Consider the following 21,980-nt stretch of genomic DNA (forward strand, 5'->3'; position numbering starts at 1 on the left):
AGTATGGGCAGTCCATGGTTGTTTATAAACATGCATGTCCATGGGAAAGCTCCCAGCTTTTTCCTGTGGATGAAGATGAGATGTTTGTAAGGGAGAAAAACCAGAATAAGGTAGTCCATCTCCTTCCTGAGCTCAGGTGCACTTTGCATTCAGGATTTCTCCAGGCCATGCCCAGTGGGAGAAGCTGACATTGGAACCTAATGCAAATATACCAGGAAAGGCAGTGGAGGCAACTGCCCTGAGTGCCTCAGACCCCCCAGTTCAGCTCTCCAGGGAAACTGGAATATCTGTGAGCCCTGTAGACTGGCGTGACAATAGATCTGTGCTGGGAGAAGGCACGTGGCTCTGCCTTGCACACCCTGAAGCAGGAGGAATCCCAGGGGCTGGGGGACACGAGGGCTGCTTGGGTGTTTGTGCTGCCTGTGCATGGAGGACAACACTCCCTGTGCTCTTCTCATCAGCAACACAGCACTCCCCAGTGCCCCTCTAATCAGCATCAGTCAAAACAAGCTGGCTTAGCAGAGTCCTGCTGCAGATCAGCAGTAGCTGTGGTGGGAGATGAGTGAGTGAGAGGCAGGCTGTGATAACCCCAGCAGCTGGCACAGCTGCAGCTGCAGAGGCCACGTGAACACAGCCCTGGACCCCATCACCCCCCGGGCTGATGGAATGTCCGAGCTGTGTGATGGATGGCAGGGCCTGTGGAGTGGACACTGACCAGGTTTCCATTAAACATCCTGCTGAGATCGGCTTCTGCTTTGGGAATGGAAAGTGAGCTCCAAAAAAGTCAGTTCCCATTAGCTGAGTGCCTAAGCAAGATTTATTTTTTAAAGCATTATTTAAAAATTTATAGAGATTGTTAGGCAAAGAAAAATTTTACTCTGAGTGAGTGCTACAGAAATCTCTGAAAACAGAGGCTGTTCTTGGAAAAGTTGACAGTGTACTGGCCATAAACCTGCTGCTTCAAGACCTTGTTGGTCATTGCTCCCTTATGGGGAAAAATAATTGAGATCTATTAGAGGGCAGAAAGTCTCCAGGCTGTTTTAATCTGGAATTCTGCAGCCTGACATTAATGAGAAAAACTTTTTTTTCTAGCCAGTATTTGGCCACTTCATTTCTGAGTTGCAGACAGTAATAAATCGTCAAGTTGTTTGTGAAAAGTTTGGCTCAATGCATTTCTAAATGCAAGGTACCAGTGCAGCCACTGTGAAATCCCAGTTCACTGTGGCTCACAATATTGCAATGACCTTTTTTTGTTGTCTTTTGTAATTAATAGCTTCGTTTTCTGTCACTTCTCTGTGCTGCCTATATAAATATTTCTGAAATGGAGCCTCTCATATTTGCTAACCTTGTCGTTCATTAGCACAGTGAACACATGGGAGTAATTTGGGATGCCAGGTGTGTTGCTCTCTGTGTTACTGTCCAAAACGTCCCTCCTGTTCACTCAAATTGTGTAGAAAAGCTCACATTGAAGAGGAAAATGTGGAAATGGGGAATTTTCTCCTGCTGCTCCACATATGTTGGCCAGGATGCAACCATAAAGAATACCAGGTACAGCCAAGCAGTAACTGAGTCTCCTCATCCCCATCTCTAAAGACTTAGAGCTCACACAGAAGCAGAGCAAATTATTAAAATTCTAATTTTTGAGAAAGTAGACTTAAATGTCGAGCTCTGTTATGGCTAGGGCAGTGAAAGGTTAGTACATGGGAAGGAGAAGGAGAGAAAATTGATATAAATGAAAGACATTAAAGAAGCAATGTTTCTGGTCTCTCTTGGTTTTTTTTTTTTTTTTGCAGGAAGACACCAGAAAAAAAATAGAGGAAGAATTAAAATGGATTAGGTTTGTAAGGAATCAAATGTAGAAAAAGGCAGGAAAAAGATTATATGAATATTATTTATTTGTGCTGCTAGCTGATAAATTGCTTCTCTCTTAGCTGATCCATTAAAAGCCAAGGATCCAGCATGCTTTGAATGATCATTTTGATCACATTGATTTAAGTTTAGTCATTTCTAAGACAAGGGACAGAGCAGAACCTGAAGTGCTCTAGAACCTGAAGTGCTCTAGAACCTACCAATAAATTCTGAGCAGTGCTGATGGAAAGTGACTGATATCTAACAATCCCATAATTTCAAGATTAGCTGATGAAGTGTTCAATTAAATTCTTTTTTTCAGCACTCATAATTTTCTGTAGACCTCAGTACAGAGCAGATAAACACTTTTCCCTGCTTGAGAGGATTTTGGCTTTCCAGAAGTATTAACCAGTAATATTGAAGTGCTACAAGTCATGTAGTTCATTACAGAGTTCCAGAAGTCTTTGGACAATGCTCTTTGGTAGATGGTTGGACTCAGTGATCCTTGTGGGTCTCTTCCAACTCAGATCAGTCTGTGATTCTGTGATGTAGGAAGAAATTCTTCCTAGTGAGTGTGGTGAGGCCGTGGCACAGGCTGCCCAGAGAAGCTGTGGCTGCCTCATTTCTGGAAATGTCCAAGGCCAGCTTGGAGCAACCTGGGATAGTGGAAAGTGTCCTATGGCATGGGGTTGGAATGAGATGGTCTTTAACGTCCCTTCCAACCCAAATAATTCTATGATTCCATGTCTTTAACACACTTTTCTTATGATCTGACATGGACAAGAAAGTCCAAACCTGCATTTAATAGCTCAGGTAAACAGGCATCCAGTGTGTTCAAGTGTGGGGAAAAAGCTTCAGAGGTTCCATCTTAAAGAAGCAGAAGGAGTGGAAATCCCCATCAAGATAAGGAATCAATGGACTGTACCATTACACAAAACACTGAGGGAAGGCTGGCATTTCCCAGAGTTTTGCCTCCAGGACATGGCAAAAGCTAAGGCTGTTATCATTTGTGGTCAGAGATCTCATTGTACTTTCACCAGCATGTTCACGTTGGGCGGTGAATGCCAGCCAGTACAACCTTACATGGAGGAGTTTTCACTGCTGCTTCATGTGAGCAGCACGTTTTGATCTGATTGATGAGTTCCTGATTTCCATGCAAAGTCCCCAAATTACCTGATGTGATTCATTAGTGAGGACAAAAATTCTTCCTGGTTGTTTTTAAATCACGAGTGTTTGGTTTTTTGCCAAACTAAGATTGAATTTCTTTAGTTAGTCATGGTCTTGACTACTGAGCAGGTCTCTGTGCAGGTTTGGTGTTACTTCTCTATGTCAGACTGAGAGAAAGCATTAAATACATTAACTCATAATACTCCAAAATTAATGAGTAATGCTTCTGGAGAGCTAAAATCATCTCAAGGAAGAAGGTGATATTTCATAGAATGGCTGTTGTTAGAAGGGACCTTTTACAGCTAAATAATTTCAAAGCAGAACTGCATCTTGCTAAACCAGGTTGCATCTTTGAATTAATTAAATCAATATGTAGAGCAAATCAGTGCACTTTTGGAGTGCACTTTTCCCTTCTTTTTTTTTTTTCTTCTTTTTTTTTTTTGTCCTTCTTTAAAACCTCAAAACCACGATGGGTAATTCCCCCAAGATCCACTTTAGACATTTGTGGTGTGTAGTATGAAGAGTAGGTGCAGCTGGCCAAACCCTGGCACTCTTATCCCTTCAAACATTTTCCTCCTGTTTTGGCGAATAACGCAGGCTGCTGCCCTTCTCCCCACAAAACCAAAGGCCAACTGGAATAGCTGTATCAGCCTAAATCTTGCTTCTCTTGAAGTGGGAGTTTTGCCATAAACTCAGAGGAGAACTGGATCTGGCCATTCCTGCTGGGTGAAAACCCTGTCTCCAGTTGCCACAGCTCAGTTGACAGCAATTCTTCCGCTACAGAGCCGAGAGACCTTATCAAGCATGAAAAACTGACAAATAGTGTTTAACCACAATGATCACCACAGGAAATGTTGGCCTGAAATTTCGGTTTTGTTTTGAAAACAGAGGATTTGGGGGAGAGAGACAGCATTGTTAAATCCAGCTTGGATCAAAATACAATTGTAGCTTTTTTTAGTGTGTCACAGCAGACAATGCCGTCGCTGACGTCTTCGGTGGTTCTTCAGTGTTGAGAGGCTCAGTCAGAGCATTTTGCTCAGATGTGGGACCTAGAAAGTCTGAGAGCTTAGCAAACCAACCTTATTTGGTTGTGTTAGTAAGGGCAGTTAGATAATGGCCAGTACACTTCTGTAATTTTATCAGAGGTGCAGGAGCTTTGTAGCAAGGTGTGTGACTCTGGTGGACAAATAGCTGGACACGAGCCCACAGTGTGCACTCACAGCCCAGAAATCCAACTGTGTCCTGGGGAGGAGTGGGCAGCAGGTGAGGGAGAGGATTCTTCTCTCTTTGCTCTTGTAAGACACGACCTGGAATACTGCATCCAGCTGGGGGTGCATAGCATCAGAAGGGCATGGACGTGTTGAGGGCTGGAGCACCTCTGCTGCAAGGACAGGATGAGTTGCTCATCCTGGAGAAGGGAAGGCTGCAATCTAGCACTTAAAGGGGAGCTGTAAAAAAGAGGGAGAGGGACTATTTTACACAAGCACATAGTGATAGAACAAGGGAGAACAATTTTCAACTGAAAGAGAGGAGAAGTAGATTGCATGTTAGGAAGAAATTCTTTACTCAGAAGGTAGTGAGGCACTGACACAGGTGGCCCAGAGGAGCTGTAATTACCTCATCCCTGGAAGTGTTCAAGACAGGGCTGGATGAGGCTTGGAGCAACCTGGTCTAGTGGAAGGTGTCCCTGCCCGTGGCAGAGGGGTTGGAACTGGGTGATTTTTAAGATCTCTTCCAACTCAAATCATCCTGTGATCCTGTAACTCCATGGTTAGGAAGGGATTTTTCAGTACCATGTTGCCCAGATTTGAAACAGGAGAAAATTCCCCAGAGCTTGCAACACAAAGGGATAAAACATGGCAGGGAAAGCAGATAGGAAACTGCCCTAGAAATGGCACTACCAAGAGCTGAGCCAAAACCTCTGCCCCACAGCAGATGGTTCTCTGCCCATCCTGCCTGCAGAAACCTGAGGTCGTTGCAGGCGCCGAGCCGAAGAACTGAGAAATGCATTTTACTATTTACATTACCATAATTTATCTGTAGCATAATGTTGAAATTGCCACTAGAAAAAGATTAGAACCACGTTTCCTGCTGGGTTTCCTCGCTGCTCAGGCCACACACACGCAGCCTGTGCCATTAACCGTCGCACAGCTCCCGTGCCCGGCGCAGGAAGGTGCTCGTGCAGTGACCTCCAGCAGCAGCAAGATTTGCAAACCATCAAGAAAACAACTCCATTCAGTCAGGCCCTGTGGTTTGCTGCTGGTATTCACCTGATTTCTGCTCTGTTCTCATCGCCCTGGTTGATTATTTCTTTGCATTTGCCTTTTTGATCTGAAGCAATCAGCATTTTACATTGTGAAAAATCCTGCAATCCAGTGAAAAACTTCTTCCCCTTCCCTCACCCCCCTTGCTGCCTGGAATTGTGTCTTTCTGACACCATAGACGGATTGGCACACTAAAAGTATGTGTGTGCTTTCTTCTGATTTAATTGGATTTGGTTGTCTGAAATGTAGTATGTTTGCTAATTCCATAAACGAGCTACTGTAACTAAAATCAGACACAGTTTCCAAAAAAAAAAAAAAAAAAGAAAAAAAAAAATCTAAAACCCCCCAAAAAACAACAGATTGCATTTTAGTCGGAAAGGGATATTTCCATGCTTTAAGGGTGGTCTCCCTTCTCCCTTTAAAATGTTCTTTAATCACTGTGTGTCTTGGTTAACATCTCTGTTTTTACAATATTCCTGTGGTTTACATTCAGAGTTGGATAGGTGATGCTTTAATACACATTTTATTGTTTCGAGTTGAAGCAGTTTCATTTTCCCTGGATTCTTTACCCACCGTTGATTGAAAGATTGGAAGTTTTCTACTGCGATCTCACTAGCTGAGGGAAAAGATCTGCATACCAGGGTGGCTCTGAAAAAAACATTCTCAGAAAACTCTGCCTTGTGTTTGTAGCACAACCCCACACTGAAATTTAAAGCCGTATTTCCATTTCCTTGTACTTGATGTGGGGCACCCAATTGTACTCATGTCCTGTGCTATTTCAGGGTCAAATGTGGGAGGTAAGAAAATTGTGTAGGAAACCTCAGCAAGGGGAGAAATTTCCCTCTGTAAGATATGGTTGATTCTTTGCTGTATTCTGGCGGTTTCAGTCACATTTTTGCTGTCTACAAACCAAAGGAATTCATGCAGCAGTCAGATGCAAGCCTTATGCAACACGACAGGTGCTAATCTTCCAGGAAATTCATCCTACATCCCACCCATTAAGGGAATTTTATGTAAAAATGGTTTAATGTCTCTTTAAAGGTGTCAGCAAGCATGTGAGGACCACACAGCTTGGGTTCCACTGCAAGTAATGGAGTGAAATTGTCTGCATAATTATTTTGGTTGGATTGAGAATCTGCAGCCCTCTCTTGCTGCAGGAAATAAACCTCTGTTAAAACCATATGGCAGAATTCTCAGAAGAGACATGAGTACAGGGCCACTTCTCTTTCACATCTCTAGGCAGAGCTGGAGAATGTTGCTATGTTTGTGCATAATTAATCCTTCTTTTTCCTTGTGAGCAGACACAAAAATGTCATTTTTTGCATGTGTGAGGGTGCTGGTGTGTTTGTTTGCACACACACACATGTACTCTTGCTTTCAGTGTACTGAAGCAGAAAGAATTGGGGCTGCCTCGGAACAAAATTAGAGCCATGGAAGGAATGTACAGTCATGTGTGCACAGCAAACCTGCATAACTGAGAAACACCATCAGAATGAGTTATGCTTCTATTTGGGATAGGCAACAGGACTTTCAGAGCCCACAGCCAATGGAAAGGATGTTACCTGGCTTTAAATGAGGCCACTGAATGCAAAGGGCAGGTTTTAATTACAGTGCACCTTGGAGCACAAGTCCTGTGAGGAGCAGCTGAGGGAGCTGAAAGGGCTCAGCCTGGAGAAAAGGAGGCTCAGGGGGCACCTTTTTGTTCCCCACAACCCCTGACAGGAGGGGGCAGACAGCTGGGAGTCAGTTTTTTCTCCCAGGAAACCAGAGTCAGGACAACAGGACATGGTCCTAAGCAGTGCCAGGGAAGGTTTAAGGTGGAGATTAGGAAGAATTTCTTCACAGAATGGGTGATTGGGCATTGGAATGGGCTGCCCAGGGAGGTGATAGAGTCACTGTCACTCAAGGTGTTAAAGAAAGACTGGATGTGGCACTGAGTGCCATGGTCTAGTTGACAAGGTGGTGCTAGGTCATAGCTTGGACTTGATGATCTCAAAAGTCTTTTCCAACAGAGTTGATGCTCTAAATGCCAAGGTTTGAAAATCTCAGAGTTTAGCAGCAGTTCAGTTGTCTTTACCGTCAATGAATGAGCTGTGACCTTCTCTTTAAATTCACCAGCAGGAACGTGCATCTATTGATTTTAGTGAGGGTTTATACCCCAATCAACAAAAAAGCAAGAAACATAACCAAAATGTTAGCAAGCAGTAATACCAGCCATTCTCAGATGTGCACCAAAAAACTTAATCACAGAAAAGCAAAACAAGGAAAACCACTTTTCAGCCTCAAATTCAAGTGAGGTGCTGGAAGCAAATTAGCCCCACACCTGGTGAGAGAGTGAGAGTAGGGATGGATGTCCTGTCCAAATGATGCCATGAAATATCAATACCATGGAGAAGGGAGTCTATTTTACAAGACATGCAATTTTAAACCTGTCTCATGTCAGAAATGCTGCCTGTTGCTGGGGGTTAGACTTGACAGCAGATACACTTAGCAGTAGTTTGGCCATCTAAACTCATCAGGCATTAGAAACTGGGTTCAGTCCTAGTCTAATATTGGTCCTTTGATGAAAGGGGATTGTTAGCACATGGAATCTTTTGTCAAGAGAGGAATAACATATTTTGATTTCAAAACTGGCCAAGGCTGGGGACACTGACAGCTAAACTCCCTTATTCTGCCAAAAGGAGAATAATCCCATGGATCTTGTAGGAAGCTGGAGTGAAAGGACAAGGAATGATCCATCCTACCTGGAGACGAGTTAAAAACCAGATTTCTTCCTTTTTCATAGTGTTGAGCCGTCTGCAGACTTTTAGTGAAAAAATCACTTTCTTTTTTTAAGCTTTGACTTCCTCAGAATTTGTGTTGAAGCTGGAAAAATTTTCCATCTCTCTTTTCTGTTGTTGCCTTTTTACTTCATTTAAATTGGTTAAGACAGATGAGTTTTGCTTATTAAAAAAACCAAGGCAAGGCACCACTAGAAGATATCCAATTTCTTCAACATCACCAGGGTTGCTCGTTTTACTTTTCTTGGACAAAAGGGAAGAGCACTTTGCCTTCTATTTTCCATCATTTTTGATGGAATTAAATCAGGGCTGTACTTACAGAAGAAGGAAACTCTCCTATGTAAGCGTCGTCCTCTAATCCATGGAGCCAATGGCTGGAGTGTGCCATATTTTCTTTGTGTAAAAAAAGCAAACAGTGAGGCTAAAAGGTAGACTAGAGAACTCATACCTAAATTCCATAACTGAGGGATCAAGTTTTGGTCCTGCAGAGACAGAACTGTAACCATTACAGTGGAAGCAACTATATTATTCCTTAAAATGAGTCATATGGTGTTAAAATCAAAGCAAATACTAAAATCTGAGTCTGTACAAGCTGTAAAGTCTTGTAAAGTCTAGTAAAGGCCAGGCTGTCTCCCACTGAAGATGGTGGCAAAGCCTCTGTTCATGGCTCTGGCAGATGGCTCAGGCCCCAGATAATCCCATATTTCCAATTGTAGGGTCATACATTTTTATCCTCTGAATTAAATGAGGGTTTGCCACCCACACAATAAAACCCAAAGAAAGAAACTTGCTTTAAATAGAACAAGCTATTGAGGTGATATTAATAGCATGGGGATAATGAGTATTTCCAGAATTTAAGTACTTCAATGTTATTTCTGCCTGCTTTAATAGAACAGAATAAAATTTCCTTGCCACTCTTGCATTGCAGGGATGATTTCCATTGCTGCTCTGTAGTAGACGTCCAAACTTAATGACGCACCAAAATATTAATAAAATAGAAATTATTCAAAACACCTGCCAGTGATGATCCTAACATCTTTCTGTTCTAACATCTTTCCAAGCTGGAAGCATATATGTACATATACATGTATATATACACACAGCTGTATGCATGTGCTTGTGTACCCTTTGAAAGCCATCAACTACACAGCTGCCCTTTTGGAAACTTGTGGCATTTACAGCTTCTGTTTATTACATTTTCCTTTTTTTTTTCTCCAGAGGATTGCACCCACAGCATCATAGAATCACTGAATGGTTTTTGGGTTGGAAGGGGCCTTAAAGACCATCTCATTCCAAGCCCTTGCCATGGGTAGGGACACCTTCCACTATCCCAGGTTGCTCCAAACCCTGTCCAACCCAGCCATGAACACTTCCAGGGATGGGGCAATCACAGCTTCTCTGGGCAACCTGTGCCAGGGCCTCCACCCTCACAGGGAAGAGTTTCTCCCTAAAATATATTTTATCTCTCCTCTCTTTCAGTTTAAAGTCATTCCCCCTTGTCCTATCACTCCAGGCCCTCATCTAAACTCTCTTTTCAGTCATGCCTAAGTAGAATCCTGTTTATCAGTGAAAACATGAAATAGTTACAGCAGGGTAAAAGTAAAGCCTGTGAACTATATTCTACTTCTAAAAATCCAGCTGGGATTTTGCAGGTCAGGAGCCTGGTGGTAAGTCAGTGGTTTCAGTGGGTTTCTTTGTCTCAAATGCTCTGTCCTGCCCAGTGACCAAAAGTTAATGTTCTCTGAGTTCTCCTGGCGTGTGGGCAAGGGAGACCCGTGAATTCGTAAATAAAACTCAGGTCCTTGGACTGATCTCCTCTGCCCTGCTTTGAGGACACCCTCACTTTCTACTCCATCTAGCACGGCTGGCAGCAGCACCAGAGGATTTGGGGTTTCTGTGGGATGAGCTCCTGAGCAGCTCCCTGCAGGAGCAGCCTGCTGTCGGAGGGCACATCTTCCCTGCAGCAGCCGCAGCCTTTCCCAGGCTTTTCCCGGTGTTCTCCCTGTGAATGGCATCACCCGCTGCTTGTGTTGGCCCCGCTCCAGCTGCAGCAGGAGCATCCCCCACCGCCCGCATTCCTGGGGATTTGTTACCTTCTGGTAGCCAAACGCGCAGGCAGCCGGGGCAGGGGGCGAGGTTTATTCCCCAGGACTCTGTTTTCCTATTGTTTTTAAGTTCATGGGAGGCTCCCTGTCACTAAACAAACTTTAACAACTGTCGGCAGAAGGGTCAGCCCCCTGCCAGAGCTCTTACAAAAATCTCACATTCTTCACGGCCAAATGCGGTTGTGTCACTCCCCTCCCTCCCCTCTGTCCCCCCGGGGCTTTTGTCAGAGGCATCACCCCTGAGCAGGTTGAACACCTGGCTGAGACACTGGATTAACACCTGCAGAGCCCACAAGGTCGGGCTTAACTTTGGCCAGCAACGGGCATCCCATTAGCATCATTTTTGGGCATCTCATTAGCATCATTTTTGAGCATCTCATTAGCATCACTTTTGGGCATGAGGCTAATAAACAGCTGGTCTGGGGTAGAGGCAGCTGTCCTTAGGGCTCAGGGTGTTGGTGTGAGATGAATGTTTGCAGGGATGGAGTTTCTGTAGCAAGGATGAGATTTGGGTTTGTGTAGCTCACAGTAGAAAGGAGCTTTCCTTTCCACCAAAAAAAAAAAAAAAAAAAAAAAAAAAAAAGGAAGAAAAACCACCCCAAAACTCCAAAAGAGCTAATTATGAATTAAGCACTTTCAGGAAGAAATAAGGTAAATAATGAGGGTATCTTGTTGGAAAATTCCAGGATTTTATAGTCCACTGCATTGAGGAGTTCCCTACACTCTCACAAAAGACAGCTTGTCCAAAACCTTTGCTTCTGGGTTTGGTGTTTGGGGATTTTCCCCAAGAAATTTGTCATTTTGATGTCTCTTGTTCTTCACACAGGCATGGAGGGAAGTTTTAACAAGAGAATGGCCAGGGCTACTCTTTCTGGGATTGTCTCTAATTAACCAGCAGACACACAGATAGGAAAGCAATAACCAAAACCAATCATGGATTAAGACCTGGACCTTCACTGGGGGTCACAGAACTTTCAAGAACTGGGTGTGAAATTCTAGTTTTACTTTGTTGTGTATTCCTGAAAAACTAGTGGACACTCAAAGTCCTGCTCTCTAAATTAATGGTGAAGTCAATCTTGTAATATCCACTGTCAGGCAAAGAAATTATAATTTCTGAATTTAGAATGATAGTTTCTGAAGTCAGAGCTGGAAACCCTGGAACAGAGGGATTAAGACCAGAATTTCCAAACCCCCATGGGTTCTCTGTAGTCAGGAATAGCTGAGCAGGCACTGCCTGCATTTTGCTGTGCCCTTCCATGGCAGATCAAGGTCCTGAGCTCTTTGCAGCATCAGGCCCTGAGTGAGCAGGAGCTGCTGACTGTATGGACTCATGTTCAAACTATTGTGTACGTGACTTCACCAAGCACAGACAATCACTCAGCCCCAGAACAGTAGGGCTAAAGGAAACCTCAGGGAACCTAGTCTATTTTTCCTCAGAGGAAGTATTAGATATACTTAGATCATCACTGACATCTGTCCAAATTTTTAAATCCTCCAGTACTGAGCCTTCCACTTACTTACCAAGTCTGGAGTTTGTGTTTTTTTTTCCTTTATACTTAAAAAGGAATTTGCTAATACTGTACATTAATCTCTTAAATCTCTACCTCAGCTGAAGGCAGCTTTTTCTTGTGCTGTTCTCAGCTGACACAGAGATCAATCGATTACAATTTTCTGTAGAAAACATTTTACTCTTATCATGTCTTTTCCTGCTCGTCTCTTTTCTAGACTAAACAAATGTATTTCCTTCAACTTTTCCATGTTGCTCATACTTTCTGAATCTGTTATCACTCCTGTTGCTCTTCTCTGGATTCTCTCTCATCTGTCTGCATCTTTCTTAGAGGGTGGTGTCCCATGCTGGATAAAGCAGTCCAGCTGATGTCTCACCACTTCTGAGCAGCCTGTAATAGATACCTTCTATGTCTTGTATGCAACATGACCATTAATCTTTCCCAGAAATGCATTTGCTTCATTTTTTTGAAAAAAAAAAAAAAGAAAAAAAAAAAGAATGCCATTATTGACTCATATTCAACTGGCTACTCCCTGCAACCCCCAGATCTCCTCTGCAGTGCTGCTGGTTAATAGGTTTGTCATTGTGGTGCATTTGGCTTATTGCTCCAAAATGTAACACAAAGCACTTAACTTTTACTGCATGTCATCTTACTAATGACTTGTCAAGCACAATTTCTCTTCCTTGCTAAGTTCGTTCTGAATTCTGACCTATTTCTCCAAGTCTGAAGATTCTGCCTTACTGGAAGTCAGCTAAAGGTATTATAATTGTGCTTTGTATTGCATCATCCAAGTTATTAAAGGAAGTATTAATTGACTGAACATGCATAAAATACCTTCCATTTCATCAGTAGTGACAGTCAGTGGGCAACTTTGTCACATCCAACCCCTAACCATTCATCCTCTAGGTCTGTGTTTTATCTTTTATGTCATAGAATCATAGAATGGTTCTGATTCAAAAGAACCTTAAAAACCTAAAGAAATTTCAGTCCAACAGCCCCTGCCATGGGCAGGGACACATTTCTCTGGACCAGTTTGTTCCAAGTCCTATTCAACCTGGTTTTGAACACTTCCAGGGGTGGGACAGCCATAGCTTCTCTGGAAAACCTTTTCATGTCTCTTACCACCCCCACAGTAAAAAAATTCTTCTTCATATCTAATCTAAACCTACCCTTTTTCTTTCTCCTGAAGATCTGAAAGCAGAATTTAATCCATCTCAGCCTCCAACTGAGCCAGAAATGGCCCTGCTGGCATTGGCAGGGAAAGGTGGAGCACAGCAAGGGTTAAAAACTGGGACTCACCTGCAGGATTGTTGGCAGCATCTTCGGGCCAACCTTTCTTCTCTTAAGCCCAGCTGCAGTGTTTATGTGCTGCTTAAGGCTGTCCTTCCTCAGAGCTTGCACATCATGTAGGTGCTTGTGCAAGAGCTCTGAGTACACAGAAAGTTGAATGCCTTGTTGAATGTTGAATGCCCCCTAAACCCACTCATTGCCAGCAGCACCAGACATTTTATGCACTTGGGAGTAAAAATAAGGGCAAAGAATGGTGTTAAGCGTAATTTTTATTGGGAAACCACCAATTCCTTATACCTTTCAGGAGGAAGAAAGGGAGGCATCCATCAAACTGTCATTACAAATTTGATGCCACAAACCTAAGCTCATGGAGCCGCCAGGAATCTGTAAACCTTTTAAAGGACACGCCTGTTTTTGACATTCAAAATAAAAAATCTTTATAGATTTTTGTGGAAAACACTGATGGGCCAGCAGCTAAATGACATTTTTCAGCAGTCAGACAGACTCCACACAAACTGAATAGATGTCCAGTTTTAGAAGGACAGGTAATTACTTTCTGTGCTATGCCCAGGAACAGAAAATACTTGGCCTGTTTTACTTACTGAGTAGGAAAAGATGTTTGAGGGTGGTTGGTTGGGTGGTTTTTTTTATTTTATTTTTAATTTTCCTAAAGGCTGCTACATCCTGGCTTCTGCCTCCATATAGCCTGAGTGTAGGTGCCCTTTATATAACAATAACTTGATACTACTCAAAATACTTGGCACTGCAAGCAGGGGAGTGGAATGCAGCAAGAACACTTTAGCAGGTCTGAGGGTGAGTAAACTCCAGTAGTTTTGGAAGGAGAGGACAGAGTTCTCAGCGTACGTCTCTCCCTCACTTGGCATTTGCCGACAATAAGAACACAAGGATTAACATAGCAGACTCCGTTTATTACACTTGGGTGGATAAAGCAATTATCTGTCTATCACTGCTGTAGTAAATTATGCAACAGCATTAACATGGGTGGATACGTGGATAAATGCTACTCTGCCACAGAGGGTGCTGATACACAAGATAATCCTTCGAGCTGAACTTGTAAAGACTGTTTTCTTTCAGAGTTTAGATCATGTTACCCACCAGTGTAGATTGAAACGGCACATTTTTTTATTTTTTAACCACGTTTTCAGGTTTCTTTAGCCATCTGAATTGTATTAGCAAGGTTAGTTTAGAAATGTCCCGCTTTATTCAAGTTTAAACAGTCTGCTTAAAACCTGTTCCATGGATATAAACACAGTAGTTTTTCTAACACAGCAAAACAATCTGTTGAAAGATAGCAAACACACACACACATCCATCCATTGTTGCTTAACTGTTGTGTCTTCCATGCCTGAATTCCCGCTGTAACCGCAGCGTTCAGCGTTGCAGTGAGCTCCTGGTTTTGGGGGTGTAAAACAAAACCAGAAATGAAAATGCACCTATTGATGTCTAGAGAGCAGTGCAGCATCCCAGAGCTCTACACTAGATTTAAACTAAGCGCCTTAAGTCTGGTTTAATGGCTGTGTTTACATCATCCCCCCCCCTTTCTCATTCTTTTAAAGTAATCAGGTTTCACAAGCGTTAAGAAAACCATCCCCTCCTGCCAGCTGGAGGGAAGCCAGTTCAAGGAGATTTTTTTTCTCTCCCCCCCTTTACCCCCTTCTTCACTATGATCTTTACTGCCTGGTGCTGCAGCAAGCAGGCAGCAGAAATTGGTGGGATATTTGCAGGATAGCTGCTTCCTTGGTGGGGTGGGGGGGAACCTTACTCCTCAAAGATTTTGCTGCATTTATCAAGATGGTAAATCAGAATGAGGAGCTCTTGAGCTTTTTGGGACTGCCTTGGCTCTCCCTCATCCCTGCTTTTGATGAAAAAAGGGGGAGGAGGAGGGGGAGAGTGTAACAGATACCAGCATGCAAAAGGAGCTAAGGCAGGAACCGAGACTTGCGTGACAGTCTCTGTTTATATGAGTTGTCTTTAATGTCTCCAAGTGGCTGTGCCAGCAATGTTTAGCTGGTTTCCTGGCACATGTGAACACAGATTCCTTTATGTTCATCAAGGATGGATAAAGGTGAAGGCAGAGCATCATCCCACCTGCTCCTTCCCTGACCTGTCCTGTTTGGGCTGATGATCCTATGGTGTGTTGCTCAAATTTGCAGAACAAGCTTCAAAATCCTAATCAGAATTGAAAAGTTTTTTCAAAAAGAAAAGAGAATGGGACAACCCCACCACTGCAGCAAAGGAAGACCTGGCTCATTCACCTGCAGTACAGTCAGAGCATAGGGCTGGATGAGTCCTGCAATTTTGGGATGAGTTGGATGATAGGAGGGAACTGGTGCAAAAGCAAGCCAACTTGAGCCCTGCTTAGCCTGTCCTTTTTCTGAAAGCATGTTTAGCATTTGTTAAAACTACCAATTTTGCTGCTTTAACACACCTTTCCCTTTGCAGTGCCTGGCCAGCTTGGCCCCTGCCACCTGCCTCCATCAGTCCCTCAGCTGCCAGACAAGCAGCCTGGAGCCCTGCTCCAAGGAGACATTTTTCACCTCTCTGTATAGAGAAATTCTGTGAGCAGGAGGCTCCTTTGCAGCTGTTGCAGTCTGCTGAAAACTCACAGCCTCTGTGTCTACCTTTCACCTCAGTCCGTGCTCTTCATGGTCCCCAGCTGAATATTAGAATATTAGAAAGCACTTTGTATCCTCAAATCTTCAGAGTCATTCTAAAATGACAACGGCTACTAAGGGACACAGATTACACCCCATGGGTCATTTCTTCTCACCCTTCCTGCTCCTTCCTCCCTCCAACCCACTCTTTTTTTCCTATGCTGGGCAGGCTGCCCATGGGATGAGCTGAGAGGATTTTTCCTTTGCTCCCAGTAAATCAGGGGGGACATGAGCATCGACACCAGAGATTCTTCAAGGTTTGGTCTCAGTGCTGAGGTTCCAACTTCTCTCTGCTTCTGCTCACCCAGGGTAGGAGCCACAGCTCTGGGAAGGTGATAATGTTACTGCTTCCCCCAGGATCTGGATCTGGCCCTTTTGGACCCATACCAGCAGTCTGCAGAGCAGGGGTCCAGGAGGAGGAGCTCATTAGGATTTTGGCAAATGGATACACATTAGATCTATTTCACAGGAACTGAGCCCTTCCACAGTGTGCATTCATCTGTTTTTATTTATTTCCTTTTCTCTGCAGTCGTTTCAGGTACAGGCCTTAGCTGCTTTGGGTAAAAAATGATGCCTTTTTTAAGAACAAAAAGAGACAGGGGCTTGTTTTCTGCCTGCGCCTGAGTGACTCCTGTTGGCACGGGCAGGGCTCTGTGTACAGTCAGGAGAATAAGCTCCTAGTCTAATGCAAACTGGTGCCCTCAGCTATTTAAAAAACAAACTTTTTTTTTTTTTTCCTTCATTGAGTGAATTAACTACAGTTACTGCACCTATGTAGCTCCTTGTTTTATGAACTATAAGAACCTTTCCTATGCACAGCCTATGGCCTAATTATGTAATTATGTCTCTTGGGTGGATTATATTTTTCTTCTCATAATTGTGTCTTTACCTAAGAGACTGGAAGGGTTCCAAGCTTTCTCCTTTCCTGGGCAAAAATTGTTTGGCTCTTGTGTTTTGGGGTTTTTTTCCATGAACTTTGGATTGGGTGCATTCAGTAGGATTGGGTGTGGAGAAACCAGCCCTGGATGACAATTTGTCACAAGACAAGGGACACAAGAGAGACAAATTTCTTCAGAGGTTTTGTCCTCACAAAGAGCTAATGTGAATCTTGTGGGCTTCTGGTTTATGGCTCCCTTATTTTTACCTCCAGTGCATAGATTAACACTGCTTTGGAGTGACATCTTGCTACAGTACTGTCTGAAATTTGTAACACAACAGTGAATATTTTTGCTTCATGCTGAATGCTCAGCACTATTCAGTCCCTGCACAACAGCTGTTAGGAAGCCTTAGGCTCAAGTCTCAACTCCTTTGCTATGGCTAAATGTGGATCTCTTGACTTCAGCTTTATCAGCCTGTAGCTGAATTCAGTGAATCCAGTACCATTCCAGCCAATTCCAGTTACTCCTGATCCACAGGATCAAACAGGATGAAATGCAGGTAGGACTGCAAAGAGAATTTAAGGAGAATTTGTGATGAAATTCAGAGTACAGGTAGTTTGTCTTTTTTGTGATGTGAAATTATCTCCTACAGTGTGTATGTGGAAGAGTGCACACTACAGTGTACACTGGAATGCTGATGGTGTTCCAGTGTTAAAAGAGACAGGGCTTGAGAGGGTTTGTCTCAAAGACATATAGGGTTAGTAAGAAAAAATATGCCCACTATTTACCTTTAGAAGCACTTCACCTTTGGAGAACAGTGGGGATAATCAAAACTTGGGTTCTTGATCTCTGTTGTGTTTCTTTGGAGTCAAGAGACAGAGGTGTACAGACTACAAATTTACAGGTCATGAACCAGGTGATTCTTCTCCTTTCTGCCACCCCTTAACCTGAAGAAAAGTCCTTTTTCCAGTGGGTTCACTGAACCCAGAGCTGTAGAAGTCCTTGGTTACTAGTCCTTGAGTTCAAAGAATTTTTGTGTTTTTTCCAGCAGTAGTCACTGCAGTGAATGACTCCAAATTTCATTGTCTGGTGCTGAGAGCATCTGTGAGACAGAGGAAACAGAAGCCATGGTAGCATTTCACAATGGGTCATCTCCCTCCATTCTGCTTGGGATGTCCCAGAAAATGTGTCTCCAGCAGGTGACAGCCCAAACTCTTACTGCCATGGCCTTTCTGCCATCCCTTGGCTCTTTTACAGAGACACTTGACTCCCACAACACTTCTCCTGGTTAAGGCAAAGGCAGAAAAAGACAGAACTGGGTGATGACTGAAAATAGCTAGCCCAGTGGAGAGTGATAAAAGCATCTGCTGAAAATCTGGTAACCAGATCTCCTGGGTACCAGGAAAAAAAAAAAAAAACCACACAAAAAAGCCGGTGGGTGGTGTACACGGTACAAAGAAAGGGAGTCCCTGAGTGTCAGCATCTGGCAAGGCCACGTGTAGCATAATCTGATTAGTTTTCAGTTCCACACCCACAAGCTGAAAGATAAAAACGCACACCCCTCCTCCCTGAGGAGGTAGAAATCTTCAAGCATCAACACCACATTTACATTCTGCAAGTCAGCCTCTTCCACAGCCCAATTTACATCTTGCCTTCTCCAGCAGAGCAGTGGAAGTTCAGTGATGAGAGACGAGCTCACGTCCCCTTCCAGTTACCACATCCAGCAGACTCGAGATTGCCTTGCTTTGATCTGGGAGACAGTCCTTTGCTTAGTTTAAACTGAAATGATTCAGCTGGAGATGAAGAGTCCTCACATCTCCTGCCATGCCTGGGATGTGATAATTGAACCTCAGCTTCCATGGGCCACACAAACTGTGTTCTGGGGCTGTGCTGGGCTGGCCAGCAGCAGCAGCAGCACAGGCTGACTGGCTGGCTGCAGTTTACACTGACCTTATAGCACTCTCAGTCATGATTTCTGGTTTCATTCATGTAAAATGGCCAAAATTGGCCCTGGAAAGGACAAATGACAATGTTTCTGTCTCCAAACACTTATACTCAGGTTGGTGTTTGGCTTGAAACAGCTGAGTAGTGGTGAAGAATCAGAATATTTCTTGTTATTTTGGAGGAAACACTGAATTTCTGATATCCAGAGTGTTTTGTACTTTGCCAGCAGACAAATCAGAACAGCTTGTTTAGTTCTTGACTATGAGCTCTCAGTTTTTCTCTTCTTCCCATCTCCTCATCCATGGCCTGATCTTTTCCAGTGGCCACTGGGTCCCATCCTTAGTCAGAGACTCAGTCAGAGACTCAGGGTCAGTTTCCATTTATTTTTGACAACATTTCACATCCAATACTGCTGATGTCCACAAGCACTTTTTTTCCCCTCCAAGCCCAATCCATTCTACAAATTCATCTTTGCAAGAGAGCAACAGGCACTTAATGCAGTGTTGCAGGCATTGGGGTAGCTGTAACACTATTTTATTCTACTCTTCACGTAGCTTTTATATTACTTTTTAATGTACTTGCTGCTGCAGCAGATCATGGATTCTCCCTCAGCTATCCACACTTGCTACCCTAATCTTTTTTCCTGAAATAAAATTACGGCTCAGTACTGAGGCTGAGGAATACAGCTTTTCTTATCACACTCCCCTGGGATCAGGAATTTCTCTGTCAACGGACACATATATCAATGAGAGATGAAAAGCAGCTTGTGGAATGAGTTTTAAACATGTATCACATATTTCATTGCTGCTGCTTATGTGCTACTCAGAAGGTCTTTTTAGAGTGTTTTCAGCCCATACCTCATGGCTCCTCCATACATAACAGGATTTTTTTTTTTTTTCCTGCACAGAAATCAAGGCAGGACATTTATTTAAGTTGCCCACACGCCTTTGTGAGCACCTCCTGGATACAAAAGTTTTGTTGAGTTTCCTGCTTACTTTCAGTGTGAGCACGTCTCAGCCTTTATCAAAGCAGAGGAACCATAATGTGCAAAGCTGCAATGTCATCTTGTCTCCCTGGGATATTTCACTCAGGGACTGTGGCTCCTTCTGTGGATCCCTTTGTCACAACATGACTCCGTGTTACAACCCTAAATTTTAAATGTCCAGAAGGGGAAGGCAAGTCTGCCTTTGGCCCCTTGCTGGTTTCTGGGGACTTGCAGTTCCATTGATGCCTGGGGTCTTCCAGATGTGCATAGAGCTCTCTCTTCCCCACTTTTCTTCTTTTTTTTTATTCTTTGGGCGGGTGGGGGGAAGTGGCAACACCCAAACCCACACATCTATAGATCATTTCAATTCTACCAGATGTGGGAATAATTTTTTTCTTCTTTCTGTATACCCCTTCCTTTTTTCCTCTCTTTTTTTCCCTTTTTTTTCCCCCTGCCTATCCCGAAGTTCTCTGTTATTCAGAGCTCTGCAATAATACACATAATTAAGTATAAATTCTTTCCTAACAAAGCTCCATATGACCAAACAGAATGTGATGAAAACAAGGCTTAAGGTTATCTGGCACAGGTTAGTGCAGGAGTGGTGGTGACCTGTGTAATAAGTTATTTATTGAGTTACCTGAGGACAGTTGAAATAGATTATGCACCAGTTTGTTGTGGTTCTTTAGCTAAAAGGTCACTACATGAACATAGCACAGGGTTTTTTCTGCAAAATTCTAGATAAAATTCACTTTGGAAGTGAATTCATTCCCAGCTAAAATCAATTGTGGTGTGTAAGACCAGAGGTGGGCAGATCACTTTTGCCTTATTTTATGACCTCTTGAATTTCACAGAATCCCAGAATAGTTTAGGTCAAAAGGGGATTTAAAGATTACCTCGTTCCAACCCCCTCCTATAGGCAGGGACACCTTCCACTATCCCAGGTTGCTCAATTTGCCAAAGATTATCAGGAATGAGCAGAAGAAAAAAAGGGAAGGCAAGGAGATGTCTTTAAAAAACAGAATGGAAAATATGACTGGCAAAGGGAAAAGCAAATACATTGAAATTATGGAGGAAAAGAAGAGGGAGAAATCCCAAGAGAATACTGACTGTCTGTAAAAGCAACTTCATATTTAGCAACACTCAACTTGTACAAACCTTAGTTTAAATGGATTGAGAATATAATGCTCAAGACTAGAGCCTGTTAATTAAGCTGCTATTATGGAGTTTTTACAAGCCCACCAAAAAGCATTCCCTGTATAAAGTGATTGATACTTTCTGAAGAGATGAACAGACACCCATGGCAGCTCTCACATGGAGCAACACTTTCTCCCTAAGGAGAAAATTCCCTCCTACCCCGTGCTTTTGGACTGAGTCATTACGGGGGAAAAAACCCAGACTTCAAAGTACCAAATTATGGGTCAACTAATTAATTTTTTTAAATTGCTAGAGAAGTTTCTTGAGAATTAGATCCCATCAAGTTTCCCCTCATCTCCCAACCTGAGTCCCTCTGTCTAGTGCTTTGATTTCCCTAAATCCATTTTTGGATTTATTTAGTTTGGATATTGCATTGCCTGTGTGTCATGTTGGCATTGTGGTACCAATCAGATGGTGTGAACCCATGTACTCAGTACTATGGTGAGAATTACTATTAAAAAGCTTTTTTTCTTTTTTTTTTTTTTTTTTTAGCAGTGGTAGCCTACTAAATAGATTCAGTGGCCTCATTTCTACTTCTAAATAAATTAAACAGTATTGTGATTGGTTCTAAAGACTGATGGGACAATTTTCCCATGTCTGCAGAGCTGAGCTCATGTAGACTCCAGACAGATGGCTGTATTCATACTGCTGTGGGACACTCAGATTATCTCAAGCCATTGGTGATTATTTGGAAGGGTTCAAGCCCAAACCCTACCAGGGACCCTTCCTATTGGTAAAAACATTAAAATATCCCCCCCAGTTATTGCTTTTGCCACTGCCCCAGCACTGCTTATAAGGGTGAAGGCAGATGTGCTTCTGGGTTAAAATTAAGGGGTCTGGGCCCCCCTTTCAGCTCTGCCAGAGGCTTTTTGTGTGACCTTGATCTGCAACTTAGGGTAGGCTTCATTCCATTTAACGTTGACTAATGGCGAGGGTGTCTAATTAAACCAGTCATGTGTGCTCCCTCTCTGATCAGAGAAGGAAGAGAAAGCAAATTCAGGAGGTGAATCATGCTGTTTTAAGGCGAGTGTCAGAGACAAATGAGATGAATTGCCCTCTGGAAGTAGCTATTTCTTTCCATTAACCAAAGAGGAAGTCTACATTAGAAGAGTTTAGACTAGATGCCTGATTTATGAATGGCTGAAGTTAAGTAAAATTAGTCCTGTTCTTAATCTCTGTGCATGCCTGTTTCTCTGTGTGCTGAATGGTAGAAATAACACCTTCTGCACCTTGCATTCAAAGGCACCACTGGACAAGGAGCATCCTTTGGGAAGAAATTAAACCTAGGAGCAAAAATACCACCATTAGAGAAGCAAACTCTTGACACATCTCAATGACCATG

The 21,980-nt window shown here is 43.1% G+C and overlaps 1 protein-coding gene across 3 annotated transcripts in view; it reads left to right on the top strand.

Moving 5' to 3' along the window:
* RUNX2 (RUNX family transcription factor 2) overlaps positions 1-21,980 on the top strand; it is a 214,806-nt gene that overhangs the window by 89,776 nt on the left and 103,050 nt on the right. The gene's annotated exons all lie outside the window — the stretch shown is intronic.

Source organism: Erithacus rubecula (genome assembly GCF_903797595.1).
Source record: "Erithacus rubecula genome assembly, chromosome: 2".
Taxonomy (NCBI): domain Eukaryota; kingdom Metazoa; phylum Chordata; class Aves; order Passeriformes; family Muscicapidae; genus Erithacus; species Erithacus rubecula.